The sequence below is a fragment of the Elgaria multicarinata genome, chromosome 7, assembly GCF_023053635.1.
Source record: "Elgaria multicarinata webbii isolate HBS135686 ecotype San Diego chromosome 7, rElgMul1.1.pri, whole genome shotgun sequence".
Classification (NCBI taxonomy): domain Eukaryota; kingdom Metazoa; phylum Chordata; class Lepidosauria; order Squamata; family Anguidae; genus Elgaria; species Elgaria multicarinata.
The window spans coordinates 103,095,593-103,121,579 of record NC_086177.1 but is presented as its reverse complement, the minus strand read 5'-3'; the positions used below and the strand labels follow the sequence as shown (position 1 = coordinate 103,121,579).

Below are 25,987 nucleotides of genomic sequence, written 5' to 3'. Positions count from 1 at the left end.
CACAGCCGGTGGGGCTGCCTTGGCCCTGGTCTGAGCCCCCCCAGCCGGTGGGGCTGCCTTGGCCCTGGTCTGAGCCCCCCCAGCCGGTGGGGCTGCCTTGGCCCTGGTCTCAGGCCCCCCAGCCGGTGGGGCTGCCTTACCCTTGCCGTGAGGCCCCCCAGCCGGTGGGGCTGCCTTGGCCCTGGTCTCAGGCCCCACAGCCGGTGGGGCTGCCTTGGCCCTGGTCTGAGCCCCCCCAGCCGGTGGGGCTGCCTTGGCCCTGGTCTCAGGCCCCCCAGCCGGTGGGGCTGCCTTGCCTTTTGCCCTGCCTTTCCCCCCCTGGGATGGGGCACAAAGAGGTTGCTCCTGGGGTGGGGATGGGGTGTCCTCCCTCTGGGGTGGGGATGGGGTGTCCTCCCTCTGGGGTGGGGATGGGGTGTCCTCCCTCTGGGGTGGGGATGGGGTATCCTCCCTCTGGGGTGGGGATGGGGTCTCCTCTCTCTGGGGTGGGGATGGGGTCTCCTCCCTCTGGGGTGGGGGTTCGGGAGCCTCCTCCCAGAGTGGGCCAGGGAGTAAGTGTTCCGCTGGGTCCCTGCCTCTCACTCCACCAGTTTGTGGGCCAGTAAGAGGCAGTGCCCTCACAGGGCGATCCCTATGCCTAGGGGGGCCAGTCCTCAGACCACGCATGCCACCGACCAGCTCCTCCAGACAGGTGGCTACCCTATCCACACAGCGCACCATTGCTGCCGCATTTTCAGCATCTACTTGGAGTTGCTGCCTTGCGATGTCCAGATATTCGCTGAAGTTGTCAGAGTCACGCTCAAGGATTTGGAGGATGCGGGCGTTGTCTGCTGCTGCCTGGCGCATGATCTCCAGAGCAGCATCTCCTCCTCTCCTCTGGGAGCGACGGTTGCGAATCTCTGCAAGGCGAGAGGCAGGTGACAGGGTGGCCCTGGGGTTTGCCACCCCTGGATCTGTGTGGAGAAGGTTGGCTATTCAGACACATGCGGCAGCACTGAACAGGGGAGGTGAGGATCAGGTGGAGTGTGCAGTGCCATACAGATACACCACCACCTTAGGCAAGCACACTGCTGCACATCTAGCCGCCCAATTGCACAAGAGGGCACAGCAGGTGAAGTGCCCCTTCCTGCCTGGCAGCGAAAGGGTGTGGTTGTGCGCCTAGAACTGCCCTTAGCAACTAAGCAGCTGGCAGTGGTGCTGGTGGGTGGCTAACTCACAACATTGCATTCCAGCCCCAGACTTCTGCTGTTCTGTTATCTGTGAGAGCCGTTCCCATGGCTGAGGAATGCTGACTCCCACTCCCACTCCCACAGCATCGACCTTGGTGCATCTGGGGAATTGCAGGCTCCTTCCCAAGATCTTCCCCCACTGCTCCCCTCCTGTTGGTGTGATGGACTGAAGGCAGTTCAATCACACCCACCCACCACACTAACTGCACCTTCCCCCATTCAGGGCATTCAGCACAGGGCACCTGCCAGGGTGCCGTGTACATCCTTGCCTACCTACATCTGGCCACACACCTGTGTGTTAGTGCTGCCATGTCCCCAGCATGTCTGAGTGGTTGCAGGAGCACACATGCACACCTGAGGAGTGCAGAGTACTCACCAGGAGCACGTCCTCTATCTGGGCTGTCCCTGGAGCCACCTTCAGTGGGTTGTGGGGGGCCTGTCAAGGCAAAGTCAGGCCTATGTCACACTCATACCTCACCATTTGCCAGTCCACCCTCTACCAAGGATCAATGCCCATGGTTGTGGGGATGCTGTATGGTGGGCACATACTCACAGTTCAGTCCAGTCTGCCTGCTGGTGCCTTCACCTGCTTCGCTGTCAGAGTCTGCAGCTACATTACCGGATTCTTCATCATCTGGTGGCATGTAGGAGAAAGCATTGGAGGTAGGGGGAAGGGCAGCTTCCCCTCCCCAGAGATGCAGGGGCCTCAAATGCAGCCCTTCCAGGCCCCCCTCCTCCAGGCATTTTGCATGGAGAAGAGAGGATTCCCACTGGCATGGGATGCTGTGCTGGTGCCCCCACCTCCCGCCCCCTACCAGCAAGCCTTTGGGGTGGCTCTGCAGTCCCATTGCCGAAGTTGGTGGGGAGGTGTAGGGGTGGGCTTGGGGAGGCAGACGGGCACACTCACCAGCTGATGTGTCTTCGTCCACATCCCTGCTGAGTGAGGTGGTTTCGCTGGCGTCCTCACACATGTCCTGGGAGCCCACAGGAAGAGAGGGTGGTGGCTGAGTGGCTCGGGAAGTTACACGTGTGGACTGTGTCCGAGTAATTGTCAGACTGCCTGCCACGCGTTTGGGGCGCGTCGTGGTATCCCCACGGAGAATGGAATGTAATTTCTCATAGTAGGGGCACGTGGTGGCATTGTTGCCTGACCTCTCATTATGGTTCCTTACACGCCGGTACTCTGACCGCAAGCTCTTGGTTTTAGTGCGACACTCTTTGGCGGTTCGGTTATGGCCTCTCCTGGCCATCTCCCGTGCCACTTCTTCAAACACATTAAAGTTGCGGTGGCTAGCCCTCAGCTGCTGCTGAATCCTTTCTTCTCCCCAAATGTCCAGCACATCTAGGATCTCATGGTGTCTCCATGTCACGCCCCGCCCTTTTGGCCCCATGCCTGATACCTATTCAGGGGCTAAGCAGAGAGAACGGGGCTCGTTACTTTCCGCATCGGAAGGGCAGGGGAGTGCAGTGAACCATTTTAAAGGGGCTTCCCTCACCTGCTGCCGGGTGGCCGCTGGAAGATGACCGCCCACCCTCGCTTGCTGCCCTCTGGCAGCCGGTTCCCTCCAGCTGGCTGCCCACCCACACCCACAGTAGCTCACCAGCCACTTTTCCGGTCCTCCGGTCCTGCGCGAAATGTAGTTATGGGAATAAAATAGCCGCTCCGCCGCGCTGCCCCAGCTGGCGGACTGCGCGCAAATGGTGGAGGCGGCTTGACCGAAGCCGCTGGCCACTCCCCTAAGCACGCCTTTTCCTGACCCTACATCTGCATGGGCACTCTGCATGGCCACTCTGTGCCTACATCTCCCATCATGCCTCTGAGGTGTCGGCGGCGATGACCGCCTCTGTGCCCTGTGCCCCATCCCAAGGAGCCAACCCACATCTGGCCGTAGCCATGGCAGCAGCCCACAAACAGCTCTGCCCTCTGCCAGCCTGGTACCCACACTAACAGGCAGCGTACAGCACCGCCATTATGCGGCCACGGTAGCTGCCCACCGCAAGGAGTCACCAGCCACTTTTCCGGTCCTCCGTTCCTGCGCAAACTGTCACTGGGGAAATAAAAAAAAAAAGCCGCTCCGCCGCGCTGCCCCAGCTGGCGGACTGCGCGCAAATGGCGGAGGCGGCTTGACCGAAGCCGCTGACCACTCCCCTTAGCACGCCTTTTCCTGACCAGTGCCGACCGCAGTGACCTCACATCCTCCCACACGTACTCCGAATTACCGCGGGACAGCAGGAAAAGGCGCACTACAACTCACTTTTTTAAAGTCGGGAGAAAGAGGCTTCACCGCGGGATAACGGCGGATCCTCGTGAACGTCATCTGGAAGCCTCGACGTGGCTGCGGAAGGTAACGCGCGCTAGAGCCTCGTCTAGTAACGCCCTAAGTGGTATAAAAACAGTATCAAAATAAATAAATAGGGATCAGTACTGAGAACGTTTGTGAAACTCTTTGAGCACATAAGGGCAGGCAGGAATACAGGAGACATAGGCCTTAGCTAGGCCTAAAGGTTTATCCCAGGATTGTCCCTGCCTGCTCCCAGGATAGTCTGTGTGTAATTTACATGAACAGGGATGACCACGGGACAATCCCGGGATAAACCTTAGGTCTAGCTAAGGCCATAGTTCCACTCCTGCTTTTTTTTTTCTTTTTTAACAGTGGAACAATGATACTCTCATCTGGTGGAGCACTTGGTAATTGACACGAGGTGATAATGCGGCTTTTAGGTTTTACTATTGTTTGTGACAGATCAGCATAGAGAGAGTCAGAGAATGAGGGAAATAATCAGGAAGAGCCAGGATGCATCTTTCCTTTCCTTTGATGCGTGCCCTACTTCACGCTAGCAATTTGAATGGTAATTCAAAGGTCAAGGTGGCATTTCAGTTTGCTGAAGATCTATTGCTGAAGCTCAATGTGTTTTATATGTTGAACATAGGCAGGCAGAAATAAGTACCACTGAGCTCAGTGCTCCTTACTCCCAGGTAACTGTGGTTAAGGTTGGTTATGGTTGTAGTCATGCCTCTTAAACTTCATTGGGAGATTTTATTAGTGGTTTGTTTGTTTTGGATGTCTGTGTTTTATGATGGAGTTTTTAACCGGTGTTAGCTCCTTTGAGAATAAATAAAAAGAATAAAGAAAAATGATCTCTCTCTCCCTCTCTCTCTCTCTCTCCATCCAACCCTATAAGGCCATCAGGTTGGGCTCGATGGCCTTATAGGCTCCTTCCAACTTTACTATTCTATGATTCTATGATTCTAGTGACCGATCTATCTCCTCGGTGTGTGTGACTATGGATTCTCCATGGGGGTGAGGATACAGAGGTTGTCCTTTAGGAGTAAAGGACCCGGAATAATGGGTTCAAGTTACAGGAATGCCCAATTCCAGCTGAACATCAGGGAAAACATCTTGGCTGTTAGAGCAGTACAACAATGGAGCCAATGACCTAGGGAGGTTCTCCCACACTGGAGGCCTTCAAGCTGCAGCTGGACAGCTACTATCAGGGATGCTTTAAGGTGGATTCCTGCATTGAGCAGGGGGTTGGACTCAATGGCCTTACACGCCCCTTCCAACCTTACTATTCTACGCTTCTCTGAACCTGAGGACAGCAGGCCAAACCTGCCCCTCTTGTGGTCTCATTCTGGCTCTCTCGGGTTCCCCAGATGACCACATACCTTTCCCCCCAACTCTTGATCATTTGGTGCTTTCCTAGCTTTTGTGCAGTTGTTTTTATCCCGTTCCAAAAGCTTGAAATGCATCTACTAAGGCTTAGTTACTGGCAGCAAAAGCTTTAAGCAAAAATATGCTGGTATATTTATTTATTTATTTAATTATTTACTGCACTAATATATTTATTTATTTATTTATTTATTTATTACATTTCTATACCGCCCAATAGCCGGAGCTCTCTGGGCGGTTCACAAAAAATAAAAACATTCAAAGTATAAAACAACAGTATAAAACCATAATATAAAATACAATATAAAAGCTCAACCAGAGAAAAACAGCAGCAATGCAAAATTACGAATTTAAAACACCAAGTTAAAATTTATTTATAGACTGTTAAAAAGCTGGGAGAATAAAAAGGTCTTCACCTGGCGTCTAAAAGCATATAATGTAGGTGCCAAGCGAACCTCCTTAGGGAGCTCATTCCACAGCCGGGGTGCCACAGCAGGGAAGGCCCTCCTCCTGGTAGCCACCTGCCTCACTTCCTTTGTCAGGGGCTCGTAGAGAAGGACCCCTAAGGATGACCTTAGGGTCCGGGCAGGTACATACGGGAGGAGGCGTTCCTTCAGATAGCCTGGCCCCAAGCCGTTTAGGGCTTTAAATGTTAATACCAGCACTTTAAATCGGGCCCGGACCTGGACTGGCAGCCAATGAAGCTGGAAAAGGACTGGCATGATGTGGTCTCGTCGGCCAGTCCCTGTTAGTAAGCGTGCTGCCCTGTTTTGTACCAGTTGAAGTTTCTGGACCATTTTCAAAGGCAGCCCCACGTATAACGCATTGCAGTAATCCAAACGATAGGTTATCAGAGCATGGATAACTGTAGCTAGGCTATCTCTGTCCAGATAAGGGCACAGCTGGTATATCAGCCTAAGCTGGTAAAAGGTGCTCTTTGCCACTGAGTTCACCTGTGCCTCAAGTGACAGTTCTGGATCCCGCCTTTTTTCCTCCAAGGAACCCAAGGTGGCATTCATAATCCTCCTCCTCTCCATTTTTATCCTCACAACAACAACCCTGTGAGGTAGGTTGGGCTGAGAGTCTGTGACTGGGCCAAAGTCACCCAGTGGGTTTCCAAGGCAGAGTGGGGACTAGAACCCGGATGTCCCGACTCCCAGACTGACACTTTAGCCACTACGTTAACACACTGGTATTTTGCCCTGCCCCGTTTTGCCTTTGTCCCTGCCCACCACTGGAATGTGGTCCTCAAGAGCTTCTCTAAAATGAAATTCAGCCTTCAGGCTTGAAGATCTTCGACATCCCCTGGCTCCGTGGAGGCTGGTGGCTCCGATGTCAGTGGAGCTGAGTCTCTGCTCTGGGTTTTAGTCAGAGCCTGTCAGAACTCTAAAGGAACTACCCAAACTATCCTTTTGTGGCAGCCGTAATTTGCAACAGTAGATCTACAGCAGGTCAGAGTGGCTATCCTGGAGGACGAGCGGCTCACTGGCACGAGTGGAGGCTTCAGGAAAGTCCCATGGACAGACAGGTGGAGGGCAGTGGCTGGCCAACTGACCTGAAGTGCTTTGACTGCTTCGGGCCGAGGCAGCCCAATCTAGTTCCAAATTTGATTCGTGTCTAGGTGGGCCGAATCAACCTGCTTCAACTCAGATTCGTGGGTCACGACCGAGGCGAAGCTCACCCTGATTTCCAACTGAGTTCAATGTATTTACTCCATACTAAGGGGGTGAAGCATTGCAGCCTTATTCTGCTTTTCTAGGCTTAGGGGTAGACCCAGAGAAATTCAGAGCATTGAAGATGCCACATTTGGCCCTTTCTACACCTAAGTGTTCTCCCAGGAAAATGTAGGGATCATCCCTGCCTGCTTTCAGGATCCCCTGTGTGGCATTTGGATGCACAGGAACGATCCCGGGATGATCCCGGGATATAGGGCTGGTGTAGACACGCCCTTTGACTGCAGCAAGCCTTACCGGGTACATCATCAGCTATTTATATTTCTCTAGCCATTGCCCACCTGTTTTCAAGATCATTACAGCCATAAAGGCTAGAAACATTTTCTTTTTTTAAAAAAAAAAAAGGAGGGGGAGAAAAGAAAATTAAAGCTGAGGTTCTCAGGTTGCTGATTATTAAATTCATACAATGTGATGACAAAAGCATAGAATGCATACACTTCTGGCGACTGTCCATGGTAAAAATCAGAAAGAAAGAAAAAGCCCTATGAGCGATGCCAAAACAATCCTGTTGGCACAGCGTATTCACGTATCAAACGGAAGGCTTTCTTTCTTAACCGGTGTGCTGACGGATGGGAGGTTTTCTGGCAACCTGGCTCAGGGTCTCAAGGCTACGTCGCGACCAGGCTGCTAATGCATTCAGCAACACAAACAAGCATTCCCGGGCTGTCCCAGGTGCTAGACACAGTGTCACAGGCGGCATGCCTTGGCTCGGGAGCTAGACTGTCTGGGGAAAAGATTTTTGCAATCCAGACTTCTTTTGGGCAAAGGAGCGGTTGGCAGCTCTGTAGGAACAAATGCTTCAGGGGGACTCTAGGATATCAGACACTCAAGGAGTACGTGGGTCTTGCAGGAAAGATTGTGGCCCTGATCCAGGTCTAGTCACAGTTATCAGATGGTGGCTCAGAATAGAGGTGTGTGTGTGTGTGTAATCCAAACTAGGGGTGTGCACGGACCCCCCGATCCTCTTCGCGCCCGATCCGCAAGTTGCAGATCAGGCCCGCTCCGCCCTGCCTTGATCCGCCTAGGGGACACTCCACTCCGCTGTGGAACTCCGGCTCCGAATCGGAGCTCCGCAGTGGTGGGGAGTGGTGCCAGGTAAACCCCCCTCCCTCCTCTCCCTTACCTGCATCCTCCCACGGCAGCCGCGGGACCGTGGACGGATGCAGGTAAGACCCCTCTCCCCCTTGCCCCCTTACCTGGCTCTGCTGCCGTCACCGCATGGGCGGCAGTGACAGCGGCAGGGCCAAGTAAACCCCCCTTACCTTTTTTTCGGAGCTCTGGATCGAGGCGAAGGATCCGCCTTCACCTTGATCCGCTCCACAGTGCTCCGCAGATCCCCCAATCCTCTTCACCTCCACCTTAACAGGAGGGAAAGCCCCCGATCCGCTCCTGCTTCTTCGGTCCGAGAAGAAGCGGAGCGCATCCCTAATCCAAACCCATGTGGTCTGTTGAACTTCAAATACTAAATCCTAGCAGTAAACAGGGGTTGCTAATTTGGTAATTTGCAGTGCAATCCTAAACATGTTTACTCAGAAGTAAGTCCCATTGAGTTCAATGGGGCTTGTTCCATGAAGTGCGCATGTTTAGAATTGCAGCCTTAATTGCCTTGTTTATCAAGGCAGCTCCTTGACAGGGTTCTAAAATAGGGGATGGATGAAACTGTAAATTTCTGTTCTGCTCAGATTCTCATTTTCCCCATGTTAAGTTCATTCTGTTCCACTTTTCCTTGTGGATGCATTTTGGCAAGCGATTTTCATGATATGATGTCTTTTTGTATGCACTTCCCCCTAAAATAGTTATTTTTGTGTGCATTTTCCTGTTTAAAAGCATTTTTGTATGTGTTTTTTTTAAAAGAAAAAAATTGTGAACTGCATTACAAAATTTGGAGAAGTGTGAATATCGATGTATAGCTGTGTTTGGGTTCCTGTGAAGGAGGTGCAAATTTAGGAGGTTTGCAAACTGAACAAATTCCTTACTCACCTTAATCTAAATTCAGGCCTGCTGCACGGTTTCTTCTAGCCAAGGGGAGAGAGGCTGGGTTGTGCGCAATGGAATCATCCAGTGTTAATTCACTGTGGGCTCATCTACACCAAGCAAGATATTCCACTATGAAAGTGGTATGAAAGTGGTATATAAAACGCAGAAGCCACATGACTGCTTTATAGCGGTATTGTAGTGCACTGTAGGATCTACACTATTGCTTTATAGTGGTACTGAAGTGCATTGACAACTGTAGGGGCCCATCGACACATCTACACCAAGCAGGATATAGCACTATGAAAACGGTATGAAAGCGGTATATGCCCTGTGTCAATGGGCCCCAACAGTTGTCAGTGCACTTCAATACCGCTATAAAGCAGTAGTGTGGCTCCTGCCTTTTATATGGGCTCATCTGCTTGGTGTAGATGAGCCCTGTGTTGGAATACAGCACACAGCCAGTTCAAGAAGGCTCAAATTAGCATTGGGATACAGGTGAGGTTGAGCACAGCATCCAGGTAAGTACCATTTCTTCACATGGAAGATTATTTCCACATGTGGGCCTCTCTCCCTAGATTTGTTCCACCCCCCACCCACCCATGCTATGTCTGTCTTTTGGGGGTGGGTGGGGAGAAAGAGATCTGCTTACATACCCCGTTCTGTCCTTCCGATTTCTTTGCTCACAAATAGGGTGGAGAATTTTGAGAGGCCGTTTGTGCATAGCTCTAATAAATATATTGCATTGGAAATCGGAGTTGCTATGATTCTCTCGCCTAGCTTTGAAGTCAGTCTTACCCATGTGCTGGACTGCTTGGCAAACAGGCTAACCAGGTTGTCAAGGGGCTTAAAGGAAGCTCTGGAAAGAGGTCAGTCTTTCTCCATACATAAAAGCCCAAAGATTGTCCTCTCCTGTGAGCAGGATAAGGGATATGAAAAAGACACGGGAGAGATAGCAGTGGTGGTGCTACCTCTGGAGAATACCGACAGAAGAGTGTCTTCCAGCCTGCACTGCCTGCTGAGTCGGGATGCTGTGAATGCCCGACTGGGTCTGGGAATCCTGCAGAAACCATGTACATTGATGGTGCTATATAAATAAATAATAATAATAATAATAACCCCTGTGTCAGCACCCCCACACACACCCAGTCCCAGTTGGGCACTCCTGACCGAGCGCAGCGCCCCACCAGTCAGCAACCACCTGCACTCATGCCAAAATCACACACTTCCCCTTCCTGTGTCAATGGCGGCCACCACTGATGCAGATAAGGGAGGTGCCCAATTTCAGGGCGTGGGCGGGCGGCTGCCAAGCGGCTGCTGAGTGCTTGCCAGGACCTTGTGATCCTCTTCTGAGGCTCGTGCAGCTTGGGGAGCTGGGGCAGGCAGCTGTGGTGGCGTGACGAGTACCTACGAAGGTGAATGTAGATGCGTTTGCCCACCCCTACAGTTGTGGGATGGAGGTGCAGAAGTACTGACTTGTCACACCTTCAAAGAGGGACTGAGCTCTATAAAGTTGGAAATCTATTCATCCTGCTTGCTTCTAGCAGGGCAGTGAGGCAGGGTCATCTACAGACAAGATTAGGGACTCCCCACATATGCAATGAAATATTCCTTTATAAAATTCAAAATGGAGAAATGTAACAACAACAACAACAACAACAAACCCATCCCAGTGAGGACTCATTTCTCTCCAGGCTCCACAGACCGTTGGGGCAATTGAGGGCATCTCTTGGTACTGCTCTTTGGGGAGGTGTTCCAAATTGTTTATCCTGCTCCCTCTTGGTTTCCTTGCAGCCCTGAATGTGTACCTTTGTGGAAAGGTAAATCCATTATCGTCAACTGATGCTGCCCTGCTTTATCCCTCTGGCTGTCGAAGGGGCCCATTCTAGAGATGGCTTATCATTAGAGATTTAAAGTCCCTGAGAGTCTTTCTTGAGAAGACATCCCCTCACGCCCCCCTGCTCATTGGTTTTATGGGATTTGTAATAAAACACTCTAAATAGCTTACTTAACAGGTCAACATTTTTTTAAAAAATAGCGAAACTGCAATTCCCAGCACATTTCAATTCACTGAGGGGGGATGCTAGAAGTTTACAGCTAATGAAGTATTGAGGAGGCTGATTACCTAATCTTCTCCTGGGAACTTGGCAGCGAGGCAAACGATAGCCAAGTGTTGTGCTGTCACCAGAGTTTTCAAGGGATAAAGTGAATGAGGAATGAGAATGAGCCAGCGGGATGTGATGGTCGGTGGAGGCTGGTGGCTCTGGTGTCAGTGGGGTTATGAATCCATTTTGGGTTTCAGTCAGAACCAGATAAAACTTTTAAGGAGCTGTCCAAGGTGTTGAAGCTATTTAGGGGATAAGGTTCAGAACCTTGGATAGTTCTTCTAGAGTTCTGGCTGAAGCCCAGAGTGGATTCACAGCCCCACTGAAATTGGAGCCATCAGCCCCCACTGGTGGTGGTTGCAATGTTGGGCTTGAACCAAGGACCATTGGACTCAAATCCCACCAGCTCTGTAGCACATTGGGTGACTTCGGACCAATCAGTATGTCTTAGCCTAACCTATGTTTTGGGACTGTTGTGGGGATAAAAAAGATGGTGAGAAGGAGTGGAGACCCATGTTATGCCACCTCCATTTCTGTGTAAGGGGAAGGACTGGGTGAAGTGTAATAAATCTTATTTTAAAGCTTTCTTGTTGTTGCAAGATTCTTGGCAGTGGATAACTTTTCCCAGATTAGTCCTGAGGCTAAAAAGAGTGATGCCATGTCAGCATCTTTATAGGTGAAAAATTGCTGACATTAAAATGAAATGAAGTGGGCATTGGCAATGACCTACCAGTCTGACATGCTGAGTGTCCATGCCTTCTAGTGGTGCAGGTACAATATTAGTGAAAAATGGGTCTTACGGTTTGCACACTTGCATGCACTCCTCTACCCAACCATAGAATCATAGAACAGTAGAGTTGGAAGGGGCCTATAAAGCCATCAAGTCCAACCCCCTGCTCAATGCAGGAATCCACCCTAAAGCATCCCTGACAGATGGCTGTCCAGCTACCTCTTGAATGCCTCTAGTGTGGGAGAGCCCACAACCTCCCCAGGTCATTGGTTCCATTGTCGTACTGCTCTAACAATCAAGAAGTTTTTCCTGATGTCCAGCTGGAATCTTGCTTCCTGTAACATGAGCACATTATTCCGTGTCCTGCACTCTGGGAGGGTCGAGAAGGGACCCCTGATTGGGTAGTATTCACAAGCACATGAAGGAGCCCTATGTAAATGCAGGTGTGTGCATGTGAGGTCTTTTTTGTTTGGAGGGGCATGTGCTTGATGTTTCTCTGTTTTAATAGAGTGATCTGGAACCACACCAGAAGAGCAACCAAATCACTCGGGTAACACAAGAGCTGCCTTTTCCATCCACTTGTGTGGAATACGTGGAGAGTGTTTGAGGAAGAGCCAATACAAGGATGTAAGGAAAGCGAAGATGTCACCATAGCAATTGGAGAGAATGACAGCAACATTTCAGAAACAAGCTGCTCTTAATTACCACTTGCCATCGACACTTGAAGGTTGCTTCCTGTCCTTCCCTCTGGAAGGTTTCATCTAACAATTAAAAAACCCACCACCACTCCATAATGATAGAGACCGTCCACCACCTGTCCAATCCATGATGTACAGACTGCAATTTCCTGGTTTTAATTTCTTCTCATTACTTCTGTGTAAGCCAGTTCCAACAATCAGTTACACACTTACAATCACTGTGGGTGTTTTAGTTGACCGGAAAAGGCATTTGCTCTTCAGCTCTCTTTTCAGAATTGTGTGTGTGTGTTGAAGTGTGCAAGTGAAACTAAAGGGGGCAGCCCCAAATTTAGCGTTAGGTATGAAGGCTGAAAAGTGTGATGCAGAAATGGATGAACCTGTCAATTTCAGGTTTTCTCGGTTTCTTATTTTTCCAGGCTTAAATTTGGCTTGTCTCAGAACTTGAGCATTTTTTTTTTTTAAAAAAAAGAAGCTTGCATGAAATTTCATAAGCAGTTTTATTCATATTTCTCCTAATACATGCATTTTTTGTATGCATTGTTGCCTAATATACACATTTTTTGCAAGCAGTTTTCCTAATAAAACTTGCATTTGAACATCCCCCTCCCCCAATATACACAGTATTGCATGCACTTTTTGATTGGGGAACTCAACTGCAAAATTTGGAGAAGTGCAAATTTGGAAGCGTAGCTGAGTTTTGGTTTTCATAGTGGTTAGAAAGTGTGAAATTAGGAAAGTTCAAATTAAAATGGGAACTGAATGAATTTCTGTCCCATCGCTAGTATCACACAAGGCATTGCACATCACAGGTGGGAGACTCACTACTTGCTACTTTGAGCCAGGTTGGGTGTAGTAAGGGGGTATGGATGGGAGCAACATTTGTAAATGGGGGAATGTTCTTGGAGTACTAACTGAACAAGAGAGCTGCCATTTTGGTGGCTGGTCTTCACACTAACTCCCCCAGTTTGGAGATCCCTTGGCCGTTACAGTCTGTGCTGAACGAAACAGCTGAGAGAGCTGGCCAAAACTAAATCAAGATGCGTGGGTTTTGTCCACAAATTGACAACCTGAGTGCCAGTTCATGCAGGTTTGTTCATAGATCATTGGCAGCAGTATCATGCCTCACTTACATGCATGAATTGGCCATCACAGTTCAGTTGGTTAAGCCTCACCTATCACCTGATGTCATCCCAGGGAAAATACTTATCAATGGAGACAGTTGACATGGTGAGCAGTGAGTCAGAGCGTTGACTGAGCAACCTACGTGCATTTGTGAAAGAACTCCAAGGCCTAATCTACACCAAGCAGGATATTTCACTATGAAAGCGGTATATAAAAGGCAGGAGCCACACCAAGCAGGATATAGTGGTATGAAAGCGGTAGATGGTTTGGGTCAATGGGCCCCAACAGTTGTCAGTGCATTTCAATACTGCTATAAAACAGCAGTGTGGCTCCTGCCTTTTATATACCACTTTCATAGTGCAATATCCTGCTTGATGTAGATTAGGCCTTAGGCTCTGTGCTCTCTGGTCTTCTCTCAGTGGACACCAGACTCAATACCACTTGTCCTGCAGATCCAGGACTGTGTATCCTGACATGTGAAATGGAAATACCAAAACAGGAAGTGAATTAATTGCACTTCCCCTTTTCAGATTTCTTTACTTTATTTACAGCATCTAGACAGATTCCGGAGTGGTGAACAACAAAAGATAAAATGATAGAAAGACAGAAGAAATAAAACATGTTAAAATTGTTATTTTAAAAAAAACAGTACTGATAAACACTGTGGCTGATCAGTCAAGGAAGGCTTCCTGGAATAAAGCTTTTTTCTAGAGGGTGCTAGAAACAACACAGTGTTGGCGCTTAACTGACCTCCAGAGGCAGGGAGTTCCATAGAAATGGGGCCACCACACTGAAGTCTCTTCTGCAGGTGGACTTCAGTCAGGCCATAGGACCATTTGGAACAACCAGGAGCAAGGGGAATGTATGAAGGGGAATAGGTTACTCACTTCACTAGTGGGGAGATGAGTGAGGAAGTCCTCTCATACTTGCACATGAAAAGTGGAAACACGGCCAACCTGCCCTCACACTTCCTGTTCTGCCACTCAGAGAGAGAGAACAACATCAAGCAGTATTTGGGCCATTCACTAAGATCACTTTTATTTACCACTTTTTAAATTCTTTAAAGAAAAAAAGAGAGAGATCCATAATAACTCAGAATCTGAGGTACTGACCACCAGCTTGCAAGATGACTGTCATCAACCTCCAAATGTCCACCTAGAGAGTAGCAGAGGATGGGGTCAGCGGCAAATAGGTCAGCACTGTGCTGGCAAACTTTATATTTTTCTTCCGGTATTCATGGTGGTACTATGATTTAAGTGAGTTTAACATATGGATGCTTAGAGTATTTCTTCTTATCAGGATTGGCAAACATTGTTGTTGTTTTGCTCTAACATATCAGGAATGTAGAAGCAATGGTAAAGGATGAAAAGTGGTAGGAGGTGTGGAGAAGAGAAACACTAACTGTGTTCTTTATAGCTGAACGAAGACCATTAAGACCAGGGTCTAAAATTACCTAGCTGCACCCCTGGGTCCAACAATTTGATAATTTGGGCCATTATTTTCTGTCCACTTTGAGCAAAATTTAGACTTGTGGGGTCTTCTTTGCTTCTCATTAGAACTCTGAGCCTCACTGCTGATCAAAGTTTCATATACAATAGCAGCTCAGAAAGGCAAACAAAGAATTGGGGAACAAGGAATCTCTGACCACATGCTCAGCCCAGGAATGTATTTTCAGAAGCAGAAGTTGGAGTTGGTACAAGCATCCTTTTATAACCAAATCTATGCCTATTCTCCCTCCTTCCCACAGGCTTTCTTGATTTCAGCAGCCTGATTTAGGAGGGGGAGAGGGTCTCTGTTGTTATTTATTTATTACATTTTTATACCGCTCAATAGCCGAAGCTCTCTGTTAAACCATTGTCAGTGGGAAACGTCTGCTGATCTAATCTAAATCACCTACAGATGGGGTGACCATATGAAAAGGAGGACCGGGCTCCTGTAACTTTAACGGTTGTATAGAAAACGGAATTTCAGCAGGTGTCATTTGTAGGCATGCAGCACCTGGTGAAATTTCCTCTTCGTCACAGCAGTTAAAGCTGCAGGAGCAGTACTAGAGTGACCAGATACAAAAGAGAGCCGAACTCCTGCAGCTTTAACTGTTGTGATGAAGAGGGGATTTCACCAGGTGCTGCATGCATACAAATGGCAACTACTTTTCAATACAACTGTTAAAGATACAGGAGCCCTGTCCTCCTTTCCATATGGTCACCCTACCTACAGACCCAGCAGTAGATTCCAATCTATTATCTGGTACTGCTGGTTTATACAAAGTAGGGTGTGGAACTTCTTTCAGTCTGAGGGAGAAGCTCTTGGGGGCTGCATTCCAGTGGTGAGCAAAAGGGGTGGAGTCAAAGTACAGCTGGGAAGGTTTGAGGCCTACTGAGGCAAGGTATTAAAGTCAGGCCTTACAGGCCTGTGGTTTTTCTGTTGGGAGAGGATATCCCTGAGAAGGTTAGTTTCATTTCTCCAGTTAACATTCATTCCCTGGTTAAGTTTCATTTCTTCAAAGTGGGAAGAGTACTTTCTGTTTTGGGGGAAGAGGGTATAAAAGAGTGATAGAACCAGAGCCCGTCCAGAGCCAGAGCACAAAGAGAACATAAGTAAGGAGCAGAAAGATGAAGCTTGAAGAAGTCTAGGTGCAGCTTAGGGTAAAAGAACTTGCATTTTTGCAATTTTTATTTTCTTTTAGTACCTTTTGTATCACTCAGTTCTATTGACTAAGTACCTTTAGTTGTAAGTTGCTTGTTTTACCTTACTAGTAAACTGTTGTGCTAAGCCACAAGTGTCTGGAGTGTCAGTCACCCCACGTGTGCAACCTAAGACCCACATCACTGGAAAGGGGAAGGTAAAAAGAAAGAGAGTGGGACTTTTAAAGAGGCAAGAGATCATTAAGGAGTCACCCAGGGGGTCCAGATCATAGATGGAATCCTAACAACAACATATTTTAGCTTACAGCTGTTGCTGCCTATAAATAAGCCTTAGAATAAGCAATTCAAACAAAAGCTGGAAACCAAGAAATAATAGGGCATCAAGAAGTATGCAAACAACCTGGTGACATAGGAATGGGGCATGGCTATTTGGGAACTGCTGGAGAGCTGGATCGGGACCCTAGGCACTAGGCCAGAGGTACTACGTCCTTGGTATAAAGGCTTTACATTGCTGGCACCTTCATTTTCCAACTCTTATTTATAGGAAACCTCTCTTGAAATTCAGTATAGCCTCGTGTGGTGCAGAGCGGTAAATAGGGTGACCATATGAAAAGGAGGACAGGGCTCCTGTATCTTTAACAGTTGTATTGAAAAGGAAATTTCAGCAGGTGTAATTTGTATATATGGGGAACCTGGGGAAATTTCCTCTTCATCACAACAGTTAAAGCTGCAGGTGCCCTGCCCTCTTTTAAATCTGGTCACTCTAGTATAGCTCCTGCACCTTTCTGTTGTGATGAAGAGGGAATTTCACCAGGTTCTCCATATATACAAATGACACCTGCTGAAATTCCCTTTTCTATGCAGTTGTTAAAGATACAAGAGTCCTGTCCTCCTTTTCATATGGGCACCCTACGGTAAAGCAGCAGTTTCTGCAGCTGAAACTCTCCCCACGGCCTGAGTTCGATCCCAGCGGAAACTGGTTTCAGGCAGCCGGCTTGGGTCAACTCAGCCTTCCATCCTCCCGAGGTCGGTAAAATGAGTACCCAGTTAGCTGGGGGAAAGGCAATAAAGGCCGGGGAAGGCAACGGCAAACCACCCCGCTATAAGGCCTGCCAAGAAAACGTCACCGAAAGGACAGATTGAAGTACAATTTCCTCATGTCTTTTAGCAAGACAAAACAACAACTACTTCTTCTTCTTCTTCTTCTTCTTCTTCTTCTTCTTCTTCTTCTTCTTCTTCTCCTCCTCCTCCTCCTCCTCCTCCTCCTCCTCCTCCTCCTCCTCCTCCTCCTCCTCCTTGAGATGAAAACTACTAATCATCTAACATGACCACAAATTTATTGTACCCCATGCAACAGACAAAATGGAAGAAATACAGTTGGGACCAGACCTCACGGAAGATTTTATAAAGCTCCATTTCTAGAATTTAAATGGCTTCATTTTCCCAAGAGCGATCAGCCCTTGCCAAGCTGGTGCTTTGGAAAATAAGAGATGTCAGAAGCGCATTTTGTGATGTAAAGGCACATAGAAAGCGAGCCTGGGAACTGACTGGCAGAGTTTATAATTAGGCCCCCATTTTCCAAAATTATGACTAGTAATTGCTGCTACCTGAGAAACATTCCAAGAGAGTCCCAAGTTCGGCATTTTTCTTCCTTAATGGAGTTTGCTACTATTTTCAGCTGCTTCTTCGATGTAAATGTTTTTACAATCCCCAAAGCAACTAACTTATATTGAGATTTGAAAGCAGAAAGAGTCCACCCCATGGATTATGTTTTATGGCAGAAGCAGGTTATTTTGAGAGCGAGCTCAGGTCGGTCTAAAATGGAGCAACAGTCTCTTGGGTCTGTTTCTCACATCTTTAGGCAAGCTACTCTTTTCTCAGCCCACACATCTGCAATACGGAGAAAAACACTAGTCTGTCTTTCCAGATGGTTGTCAGGTAGAACTGGGAAACCTTCTCTCACCCACCTCAAGGTGCCACATTCCCTTGGGGGTAATCTGTCATGGCAATATGGCAGCAATGGACGTGGCACAGATGGTCCTCGGGTGGCCAGTTTCCCTCTTTTACAGAGGAGAGTCCTCTTTTTGAAGGTGCTGCCATATTCACATCTTGTCAAAAGATAACGAACCATTAGAACTGGTGTCCATCCACAGTTAGCAACTCAACAGGTTAGGCACACAGTCTGGTCACAGTCTTCCACAATGTGGTGAGATGTACTGTATTTCTATGTAAATTATAACCATTATTTCTAAATGTGCATCTATACATTTGCATGTATACATAATCTTGTGCCGAAGCCACGTACAAGGTGATGTTACTGTCATATAAAGCCCTAAACCACTTGGAACCAGGATACCTAGCAGACTGCCTTCCCTTATACATACCCAGGTGACCTTTAAGATCAGCAGAGGAGGTCTTGCTGGTCATTCCAAAATGAACAGAAAGTTGCCATGAGGTATTCAGATGGCAGGGCCTTCTCTGCAGCAGCACCCACCATTTGGAAAACCCTCCCCCATGTAGTTTGGGAGGCAGAAAATGTGGCATCATTTAAATGCCTCCTGAAGACACACTTCTTCACCCAGGCTTTCCCTGGGCCGCAAGTAAACTAATTATGCCACTCCATTTTACTGCTCCTTTATTGTAGTTGGAAGTGTTTTATGCTGTGTTTTAATATTGTGTTTTTAATATTGTATTTTAATGTTGTGAACTGCTGAGAGATTCTATTATCTTCAGAGGTATATAAATTTTACAAATAAATTAAAAAAAAACACAAAAATTAGCGTATGCAAATGTACAAAACACTGTCCTCTTATGTCCTCTTTTTGGGTGATTCACGAGTGGCCATGTGTTCAGCATCCATCTGTTCACACACACATATCCTCCTGTTCTTCCCATATGAGTCCCATCTACATAAGAAAAGCCATGCTGGATCACACCAAGGTTCCATCTAGTCCAGGACTCTGTTCACATGGTGGCCAACCAGCTGTGGACCAAGGAACCACAAGTGCGATGCTCCCCAATATGGGCTTACTGCCTTTGATACTGGAGGTTGCACTTAGCCATCAGAACTAACAGCCATTGATAGCCTTCTGCTCCAGGAATTTATCTAGCTCTCTGTCAGCACTTCACTTGAGCTGTCCAGGTCTTACTTTGATCCTGCACTGGTAGATGGCTGAGGGCCCCCACCACCACCACAGGGCCAGTCACAGGGCCCAGTCAAAGTAAGAACAGCTTCTCTCACACATCAAATGTGTACGTTCCAGCCACTGGCACCTGTGCTTTCATGATTCCTTGACATCTTGTCCTCTGTCCAGCTGCCATGTTCTAGGCTCAGGCCTCTAAGCTCATGGGAGCATTCGCCATTCTCTCTCTCTCTCTCTTTCTCCCTCCACCCCTCACTTTTGCTAAGGAGAACAATACTGAAAGACTTGTGGCCATTGCAAATCACCAAAATGGAGGACAGATCCACCGCCCAGATTTTCCTTACGCAAATAGTTAAGTGAGATTTAAGAAGATGTCCAATAAGAATCTATGCAATTTTTTGCTATAGCCAATAGAATCACTATTAGGGTCCAATCCTATGCATGTTTGTACAGCAAAACGTTCTGCTACACCCAGGGCTCATCTACGCAGGTTATTCCACTATGAAAGTGGTATGAAAGCGGTATATAAAAGGCAGGAGTCACACTACTGCTTTATCATGGTATTGAAGTGCACTGCAGGATCTACACTGCTGCTTTATAACGGTACTGAAGTACACTGACAACTGTACAAACTGAAGCGGAGCGCAGCCCTACCTTGTTGTATCTCCCAACTTTCATTTCTACATTTCAGATCTTGTCTTGAATCTCTTCTGAGGATAGCGGTCGGGGGTTAATGGAATTCTTGTACAGAGACAGGCTTTCTTAATTAAAAAAAAAAAAAAGCCCAAAGATTAACCAGGATCTTCACCTTGCCTTATGACTGTAGTCATTATTTTCTAGCTCCAGCTGTTATCTCCAGCAGTCAGATCTGAGAAAATGATCGGATGCTGTATTTGCATCGAAACAATACTGTAGGGAGACTGTAGTCTCGCTTTCTGGTTGGAGCTCAAGAAACAGCATATTTCATTCCCCGTTGTTCTTGCTTTTGTTGGAAGGGGAGGGTGGATTCTTAAGGCTGATTCACACAGGCATGTTTATCACTTGATGGCTGCAACATCCTAGCCCAGTCTGGTGTCCTAGAGATGAACTGGACTGTTGCAGTCCTAACACATCTAGAGGGCACCAGGTCCCAGGTGAATAGGGCTAGGACAGCATCCCCCAACCCCTTCCCATCTAGAATCATAGAATAGCAGAGTTGGAAGGGGCCTACAAGGCCATCGAGTCCAACCCCCTGCTCAATGCAGGACTCCACCCTAAAGCATCCCTGACAGATGGTTGTCCAGCTGCCTCTTGAATGTCTCTAGTGTGAGTGAGCCCACAACCTCCCTAGGTAACTGGTTCCATTGTCGTACAGCTCTAACAGTCAGGAGGTTTTTCCTGATGTCCATCCAGAATCTGGCTTCCTGTAACTTGAGCCCATTACTCCGTGTCCTGCACTCTGAGATGATCGGGAAGAGATCCTGGCCCTCCTCCGTGTGACAACCTTTTAAGTATTTGAAGAGTGCTATTATGTCTCCCCTCAATCTTCTCTTCTCCAGGCTAAACATGCCCAGTTGTTTCAGTCTCTCATCTAGATATGTTGGATTACATAGGGTGACCATAAGAAGAGGAGAACCAGGCTCCTGTATCTTTAACAGTTGTAGCGAAAAGGGAGTTTCAGCAGAAGTCCTTTGTATGCATGCAGCACCTGTTGAAATCCTCTCTTCATCGCAACAGTTAAAGCTGCAGGAGCCCTGCCCTCTTTTGAATCTGGTCAACAGGGCAGGGCTCCTGCAGCTTTAACTGTTGTGATAAAGAGGGAATTTCACCAGGTGCTGCATACATATAAACAACACCTGCTGAAATCCCCTTTTCTATAGAACTGTTAAAGGAACAGTAGCCCGGTCCTCCTTTTCATATGGTCGCCCTAGGATTACAATTCCCATAATCTCTTCCTCCCTTCCCTGTTGCACTGGTCTCCCTCTCTCCCTGCCTGACCAGCAGGTGCTACACTTACGTCCTATATCGAGTCCGGTTAGCCTTGGCAGACCTACCTTTTAATCTCACACACTGTAATTTTATTTTATTTTTACTCTGTTGCTTTTTAGTGAGAGGATAAGCAGATGTTCTTTGCCTAAATGATAAAAAATTGGTTTCTCTCTCTCTCTTAATGCTGCAAATCCTCCCATAAGTTGCACGCAGAACTACAGCTGATTCGTTTATATCTGCAGAAAACGTTATGTCTCAGAGGCCCCGGAAAGAAATGCCAATTTATAAATGAAGCCCAAATGGAATAATAACTGTGGTCTGAACACACCAGCCTGCTATTATTTAGCAAAATGTGAGGGCTGGGTTGAATACGATACATCGCAACACATCTTCCTGTTTTTCCAGCAGTGCACAGAGCAAGAAAGAGACGTGCTGCTAGAAGAATCCCAACATATTTCAGCTATAAATCTAGCTCATCTTAAAGGGTAACTTTCTAAATACCGTATTTCTTCGATTCTAAGACGCACTTTTCCCCCCATATAAGCATCTCTAAAAACGGGGTGCATCTTAGAATCGCGGGTGCGTTTATTATTCCTTAGAATCAAAGCTTTTTTTTCTGTTGGTGGTACTGAAATTAGTGTGCGTCTTACAATCGATGGCGTCTTACAATCGAAGAAATACGGTAGTATGATCCTATACATGTCTGCTCAGAAGTAAGTCCCAAGGATTTAGGGTACAATCCTATGCATGTTTAAGCAGAAAGAAAACCTACAAAGCCCAGCATTTGCAAGCCAGCAATCCTGGCTGAGGAATACTGGGAGTAGCAGGATGTTTTTCTGTCTAAAAATATGCATAGGATTGCACACTTAGTATATATAGGATCTCTAAATTCCAGATAGGAAGGAGCTGGGTGGTTTTTTTTAATGTCATGTTGGGCAAATTCGTTGGCTTTAGCACTTAAATCTGGGGTGCATTCCAGTAGTGGGTGGAGCCAAAGGCAAAAATGGTGGGTGGGGCCCAAATAGCAAAACAGTGCTAGTATATTGAAGCTCCAACCTCTTCCTGTCAGCAACTAAGCCTTAGGGGAGGCAGTTCAGCCTTTAAGAATGAGGGAGGGATGATCCTTGCATTTCCCCGGGATAACTGAGACCTCAGTTATCCCGGTTTTACCTGCGGTCCTGGGACAATCCCGAGGACCGTAGGTGGTGTGGGCACCCGTCCCAGCTTCTTCCCTCTTCCCCACGAGTAGCGAGGGTCATCAAAGGAAAGGAGCCGGAACAGGGGGAGTCCAGGGCCATTGAGTTTGTGGTGGGGAGCTGGGTCGGGGCTTTTTAAAAATTATTTTTTACCTTAAAGTTTCGCTGGAGCATGAGCGTGCTCCAGCACCTGCAGCTTTTCTAAAAAATGGCCTCCTCCTCTCACATGACATTCCTCTTCCCATCCCGGACGTCGTCCTGACCATTCGGACACGGGGGACGATCCCGGAAGAAGGTAAGTCCGGGATCGCCACCCTCCCTCCCTCTACACCAGCCTTCCTCAACCTGGGGCGCTCCAGATGTGTTGGACTACAACTCCCAGAATGCCCCAGCCAGCGGCTGGCTGGGGCATTCTGGGAGGTGCAGTCCAACACATCTGGAGCGCCCCAGGTTGAGGAAGGCTGCTCTACACCCATGTGGCATAGGAAGGGCCTCTGTTGTCATTTTAATGATAATTAGGGTAGAAATGGTAATTTGCAACAATCAACAAACACCTGAAGCCGATCATTAACTTGTCTAAACATGATTAATTTGAAGGGAAATAAAGCCTGGAAGAGATGCCTGGGGTGGAGTTGGAGACAGTGCTTGTAGAACAAAGGGGATAAAACACCCCAAAGCAGAAACAAGGAAAGAAATGAGGGCTGCCTGAAATGCTAAGAGAAGTTGTACACCTGCAATACAAAGATTTACTACATTGGTTTTAAAATAATAATAATAATAATAATAATAATAATAATAATAATAATAATACCCAAGGATTTTCAGTGGTTTTGAACTGCAGTCTTCTAATTCAATGGCAGGACCATCTATTTCAGTTCTGAGATTTTGTGGGAGCGATTGATTATTAGTGCTATTTCTTGCTATTGGTTGCTATTTCGTGAATGTTCATTAACAAGAATAATGCTACAATGGATTCTAAAGCTTCATACTCTACAGCCTCATCCCATTTCCTGAATTTGCCATACATAGGCCACTATTGGTTTATATGGATTCCTCTTTTTGCAAAGACGTGCACTTGAATTCCCAAAGCATGATGTGTCTAACATGCCAAGTAGACATGTAGTGTCGTTGTTTTTAAGTATATGTGTTTTCAGGAACCTCTCCTTTCCTATCTGATTAGGTGCAAGCCACTAGAGTAATTAATTAGTGAATGTAATTAGGCCAAGCTTTCTCAACTTACTGCTGTCCGGATGTTTTTGACTACAACTCCCAGCATTACTGATCATTAGCCATGCTGGCTGGGACTGATGGGAGTTGAAGTCTAAAATACTTGGAGGGCACCAGTTTGGGGAAGTCTGGATTATAATATCTAAAAGGTAAAGAGAGTCATGTGTCATTGCAGTATTGTCCCCCCCCCCCAATTTGATTCCACTCTCTATGAGGACATCCAGCCAGCATACGCCATTATGCCAAGGCTAAAAGGATGGGTTGGGGGTGTGGTGGTACATGCAAGCCCTGACCCTACTGACCCTGGGGGTATGGGTGCACCTAAAGGCCTTTGTGCGTTCAGTGCTTAGGTCTGCAGAAGTTTTGTAAGGGGGTTCCTTTCAGGAACCCTGCATGATGAGAGAGCCTTCTTGGTGGGGGCTCCTGATAATGGAATGCTCTCCCCAGTGAGGCCAACCTGGCTCAAACAATGTCTTCTTTTCAGTGTCAAGTTAAGACTCACTTCCGTTCCAAGGCATTCAGTGGCAAGTGACGGGCTTTTCGATACATCAGTCAAACTGTTTATGGTTCTTTTATGGTTTAGTAGTTTTATGGGATGGTTGCCCTTCAGTGGATCATTGTTTCAGCTGTTTTAAATTGTGTACGTGTGTGGTGCTAGGTTGCCTTGAGTTGTCATCTTTTTATGATGGAATCTAAGAAATTTACATCATCATCATTGATAAGTTCAACATGCTCACAGCTTCCTTGCAGACCTTCGCGCTCAATGCGCAAATATCTACAAAGGAGTCAGGCGCACAGGGCTAAGTTTGTGTATGCACACTTTTAACCCTATTGTGTGCAGACTGAATGCCTGCATAGTGCTACTCTGTGTTCAAAATCTTTTCTCTTATAAAGTGCTTGGGCAGAATAAATTATATTTTTAATGTGCTTAGGGGTTTTGTATTCTTGTTCTTCCCAGGCAGGGAAGCCATTCTTCTGTCAAGGGCTGCATTTCGTGTGGATAACGTGTTGGAGGTCACATGTTAGCCGTGGAGGGCCAGAGTCAGAAGGGGGAGTAGACCGCCCCTTTTCTCTCTCTTTCTGCCACCCCCTTTTCTCTCTCTCTCTGCCACACCCTTCCCTCTCTCTCTCTGCTACCCCCTTCCTTCTCACTTTCTACCACCCCCTTTTCTCTCTCCTTCTCCTTCTTCCTTCCTGTTCATCAAAGAGAGAGATTGCTTTTGCCAGAGATCTGAACTGATTGTATGCAGAGGGGTTTTCAAATTAGGCTGAGAGCTGCAGGCTGCCAATCCTTGAATTACTCCCCTTTCTCCTCAGCGAACACGGACGCATGTGACTGTCTATCCCAATTTCCATCTTAAGTATTTATTTTCTGCAAGAGAAAACAGCAGAGTTTTGCCTCACTCTTCCACCCTAACTTTTCTTCTAAAGCAAAGGTTGCACACCAGCAAACACCTCCAAACGAGAGAGTGCTCAGCCCCAGTTCTGCCCCAGTGTAAGGATTTGAATCTTCGGGCCTTTCTAGATGAGGGTTTAGCCCGGTGCAAGGCCCGGGCTCCCTGCTGTGTGTGCCTCCCTTGACCCGGGATAACCAGATCCACTTGTGGCCCAGTTTTTCCGCAGCCCCGGGCTGAGCCTGGGGCTGCGGAAAGTCTAGCTGGTTCTGTGGCTTTTCCCGGCTGCTCGCTTACTCGCGGGTAGCCGGGAGAAGCCGAGTGCTGTGCCCATCGGGCCAGGGGTGAGGGAATCGTGGGGGGGGGGGAGTGATGGGGGCCAAGGGGCAAAGAGCGGACCTGGCAGGAGAGATGGGGGGGATTGCGGCCGGGGTGGTGGTGGAGGGGGCATCGGACATGGCGAGTGGGGTGGCAAGCGGACAGGCGAGGGGGCGAGCAGGCAAGTGGGGGGGGTCGAGCGGGTGAGCGAGGAGGCGAGCGGGCGGGCGAGCGAGCAAGGAGCGAGCAAGCGGGCGAGTGGGGGGGCAAGCGGGGGAGCATCAGACATTGGGGGAATCGGTGGCAGGGGGAGCGGGGAACCCTTTAGTTTTTTTAAAAAACACTTACCTTTTTGTTGGTGCGCTCCTGCGCACATGGCCCCTTTAACTCTTTTTTAAAAATGCAGGACGCGACGGGGCTTTCCTTTCCCCGTCGCATCTGATGTCTGGATAGGCGCGATGGTCCGTGCATGGGATCGCCGCGCCTGAAGGCTGGATTTAAGGGCAGGTCTAGCAAGGCCCTTGGTCTCCTCGACCGCAGTCTGACTCTCTGCCCATGAGCTGTGCCCCCCTTTGACTGATGCCTATTGCAGGGCCAGGGGGCTAGCTGCTAGCCCACCTGGCCTGGCTAACAAATGACCCAACCATGAAAAAGAAAAGGGAAGCTGCCATGTAATATTCATGGAATATCTGACTGGTCAATTGACTGCCATGAAAAATCCAAATCCAAAGGAAGAAAAGCATCCAAGTCAGGTGAAAAGAAGGGAGAAACAGGGTCTCAGGATGCAAAGAGACCCTGTTTCTCCCTTCTTTTCAATTGACTGCCATGTCAACC

At 47.9% G+C, this 25,987-nt stretch overlaps 1 protein-coding gene across 1 annotated transcript in view; it reads left to right on the top strand.

Annotated features, from left to right (window-relative positions):
* The window catches only part of KCNQ3 (potassium voltage-gated channel subfamily Q member 3), a 193,157-nt gene that overhangs the window by 101,176 nt on the left and 65,994 nt on the right, over window positions 1-25,987 (top strand). The gene's annotated exons all lie outside the window — the stretch shown is intronic.